Source organism: Kogia breviceps, chromosome 17 (assembly GCF_026419965.1).
Source record: "Kogia breviceps isolate mKogBre1 chromosome 17, mKogBre1 haplotype 1, whole genome shotgun sequence".
In the NCBI taxonomy this organism is placed as follows: domain Eukaryota; kingdom Metazoa; phylum Chordata; class Mammalia; order Artiodactyla; family Physeteridae; genus Kogia; species Kogia breviceps.
The window spans coordinates 52,589,311-52,593,840 of NC_081326.1; the positions used below are offsets into that span (position 1 = coordinate 52,589,311).

A 4,530-nucleotide genomic window follows, 5' to 3' on the forward strand; every position below is an offset into this window, starting at 1 on the left:
TGCAGTAAGGGAAACCATTTTTCAGTTCCTTAAAGTTGGTTACCTGTGGGCAAATAGCCATATCAAACACTGTAGTGTTTTATGTATCTGTAGTGTGGAGATCTGCCCTCCACAGACGGTCTATCAAAATGGTTTCCCTGCAAAATTCTCCAAAACTGTCATCACAATGAAATACTTTCCATATTAATTTGATTTTTTTTTTAATTTCCAGGAGAAATATAATGATATATTTTAAGCATGAAAAAGTGCATTTTTCATCGTAGCCAATTTACTTTTTTCTAGTTCAAAAAGCTATAAAATGTCGCCTGGTGTGATTCTGTCCTGTGAGGCTATTGTCTGGAACAGTAGTTTACCTCCATCTGCCTTCTCTCCCACCTAAGTGTGTGCCACCACCCCATGGAAGAGTCCATGGAAATGGACATGAGCCCCTCGAGGCCACCGAACTATCTTTTCAGTTGTGAACTAAAGGCTGACAAAGATGATCTCTTTAAGGTGGATAATGATGAAAATGAGCACGAGTTATCTTTAAGAACAGTGAGTTTAGGGGCTGGTACAAAGGATGAACTGCACTTGTTGAAGTCGAGGCAATGAATTATGAAGGCAGTCCAATTAAAGTAACACTAGAAACTTTGAAAATGTCTGTATACCCAATAGTTTCTCCTGGGGGCTTTGAAATAACAACAGCTGTGGTCTTACAGTTGAAGTGTGGTTCAGGGCCTGTGCCTATTAGTGGATAGCACTTAGTAACTGTGGAGGTAGATGCAGAGTCAGAGGATGAAGAAAAGGAGAATGTGAAACTCCTAAGTTTATCTGAAAAGTGTCCTGTACTTAGAAATGGAAGCAAGTTTCCACAGAAAAAAGTAAAACTCACTGCTGATGAAGATGAAGATGATGATTTTGATGATAAAGAAGCTGAAGAAAAAGCTCTGGTAAAGAAATCTCTATGAGATACTACAACCAAAAATGCACAAAAATCAAACCAGAATGGAAAAGACTCAAAACCATCAACACCAAGATCAAAATGTCAAGAATTCTTAAAAAAGGGGGGGGGGACTCCTAAAATACCAAAAGAACTTAGTTCTGTAGAAGACATTGAAGCAAAAATGCAAACAAGTATATTAAATGCATTGAAAAATCCTGGGCACTACTGGTAAATCAAGCCCAGAGAAGAAGAGAAGAGATAAATATAGCCCATACTGAGTATCACCAACAATTCAGACTGAAGTCTTCTATTTTAATCTCAATCTCCTTTCCTGATTTGCCACTTACCCACACTCCTTCCAGTCTGGAAGCAATCTCACTCTTGATCTCCTAAAGCACATTCTTTTGACTGCTATGATTCAGTGAACCTTATACTTTGCTTTCTATTACTTGTGCATTTGCCTCACCTCTTTGACCATGTCTTAATCACCTATGCATCTCCCTAGCTGCTTAATAAATATTTGAATACAATATAATAAAAATAAAAACTATAAAATGTTAAGAATATAATGATAAATCACGGTAACTGAGAATTAGGGCCCATTCCCTTACTGAACTGCTTTTTTGGATAATTCAACAGAGTTTTTACTACTTTGCAGTGTAACAATCTGAGAGCTTTTTGAAATACTGTAGAGTTTAAATGAGAGTCCCTTTCTCTCATTTATATAAGTAGTACAGGCTTGTTAACTGAGTTCAACATTTTCCTTGAAGCAATCCTTATAAAGCAACAGAGGCATTGGTAGATTTTAAATAAAGATTTAAATTCCAGTTCTTTTAGTGTTTTTTTTCACAGATGTAAAATAAAATCAAATAAACCATTTGTGTAGTTAATTAAAGCTTTCTTTTAATATAGCAAAGAAAGCAGTATTTGGGGGGATCAAAGGAAATTTTATAAAAATTTTCAAAGGCTAGCTTGCTTAAAGCTGCTTTCTTCTCTTAAATCACCCATGCCTTCAAAAAGGTATATCATATGGAGGTTTCTGAAGGAGTAAGCAGAAGTTCACATACCATACATTTACTTGGATATCAAGCAATCTAGAAGTTCAGGACCCAAATCGAAGGTTAAATAATGTAATTATAATGCTCTTAATTGCATATTTCTTTTACTCTTTTTGGTTTTGTTTTTCTTTACCTCTGTTTATCCTCCCTTGATCAAGTTACCTATCGATCATGTATCTATCTACCTATCTATCCTCTAATTTTGCTTATACTTCTTGTAACTTCAAATCTGTATGTAATGAGGCAAAAACAAAAAACTCACAAAAAATCTTTTAGGCTTAAGTATTTAATGAGAAATGTATATGGACTTTTCAAAATCCATTCCATTAATGTGTTTTTACAACATAACAACACAATACCACAATTCATTGAGATTCATCAAAATTAAAAACATGTTTTACCTCATTATACTCTTCTGAATACACTGTACTTGAGATGCTAAGACAAACTTTTGCTTTTGTTATGACTGATGACCTCATGCAAATGAGCATTTGATTTGTAAATATCACATAAAAATAGATGTAGCAAAATTTCCACTTGCAAACAATTTTGTAAGGGAATGATGATTACAGTTTAGTTTTTCAATTAAAGAATACTTTAATATAAATGATGCTACCTTTCTAACATTTAAATTAAGAAATTAGCATAAACTAATATACTAATTGATATCAAATCAGTCATTCAGACATTTTGGGTAATCTGTACGATTTGTCTTACTTGAACTACTATTAATAAATAAGTGAATAAGAAGAAAATCTTAAAAACATGTTCTTTAAATGAGTTAATGTTAAAATGAAATGTTAAAAACTGCATATAGTTGACAAATTTGAGTTAATTAGATAATAAAAATATCTGAATTATACCTTTTACACGATATAATCACAAAATACAATATGGAATTGGAAATTTTTTCCAAAAACATGCAAATACAATAAAATATATTACATATATTCCTTTTACTTGAACAGGGCCATTAAGAAGCAGTGATGACATGATTAGAATTCTTTCAATATCTAACGTGTGCCACCATATTCATCTCTTGTGATAATTTCTGTAACGTCGGCTTTTTTTCTTTTTTCTCTTTTTTCTTTCTTTTCTCTTCTAAAATTTATTTATTTTTTAAATTTTTGGCTGTGTTGGGTCTTCGTTGCTGCACATGGGCTTTTCTCTGGCTGTGGCAAGCTGGGGCTACTCTTTGTTGTGGTGTGCGGGCTTATTGCAGTGGCTTCTCTTGCTGCAGAGCATGGGCTCTAGGCATGCAGGTTTCAGTAGTTGTGGCATGCAGGCTCAGAAGTTGTGGCACACAGGCTCTAGAGTGCAGGCTCAGTAGTTGTGGCACACGGGCTTAGCTGCTCCACAGCATGTGGGATCTTCCCAGACCAGGGCTCGAACCTGTGTCCCCTGAATTGGCAGGTGGATTCTTAACCCCTGTGCCACCAGGAAAGCCCTCTTTTCTCTTTCTTTCTTTCTTTCTTCCCTCCTTCCCTTCTCTCTCCCTCCCTCCCTTCCTTCGTCCTTTCCTTTCTTCCTTCTCCCCTCTCCTTTCCCTCTTCCTTTTCTTCTTTCTTCTTCTTCCTTCCTTTTTCTTTTTTTCTTTTCTTCCTCTCTCTTCCCCTACTCTCATTTTTTTTGAAATTATTATATGTCAAGAACTCTTCTATCTATTGTTGCTAAAAGCTGTGCACAAAGACTAATCTTAAACTTATATTAATATTAATGCAGTATTATTTCAGAAACTGAGTAGTGTTGTGGTGAACATAAAATAAATTGATATCATAAACAGTTACTGGAAGAGAAAGAGCTCGATTAGCTTGCTTTGAATAAGATATTTGAGATTATGCCTGAATGCTGAGAGAAATGCAACAATGAAATGATCCTAGGGTTAGTGCTCTAGGCTCAGGGAAGACATATCCAGCACTAAATCCCTAGGACTGAAAAATCTAGCAGAACTGAAGGATCGAAATGAGTAGTTAGTGGGAAAGGGCATGAGTACTGGAAAATGAATTCAAAGAGGTAGTCTAGTGCTAAGTAGATGATGAAATCACTAACTAATTTTGTTCCTCAAATATCTTATTTTTGCCTCTTATTTTCCCTTTCTTTTTTCCTTTTCTAGTTGAGAGAGTCCCATAATTTTTTTCCACTATTTCTACTAAGCTTTTTGTTGGTGTTATTATATTCTTAACAACCAAGATACATTTCTTGTTTCCATTCCTTTTATAGTACCTCATTATTGTTTCATGGATATAATACCCACAAGAATAGCCTGTTTTCCTTCAGGCTTACAGTATCTATTCAAAACACTGTTTTCAAATTAATAAGATCATTTTTTTTTCTTTTTCACCCCAACAATGGCATCATTAATATATTTTAAATTCAATGAGATTCATTTTTAGTCTTTAATTCCATCTTCATTCCATGCAGTGGATTTAAAAGACACATATAATAAAATGTACTTTGTGTTGTATAGTTTTATGGGTTTCAAGAGATTCATAGAATTGTGTATCTCCAAACACAATTCTATATAGAATAGTTCCATCTCACCAAAAACTC

General features: G+C 34.4%; 1 pseudogene; it reads left to right on the forward strand.

The window, feature by feature from the left end:
• The first annotated feature begins 396 nt into the window (after nucleotides 1–396).
• LOC131743796 (nucleophosmin-like) lies at nucleotides 397–1,154 on the forward strand (annotated as a pseudogene).
• Nucleotides 1,155–4,530: the final 3,376 nt, after the last annotated feature.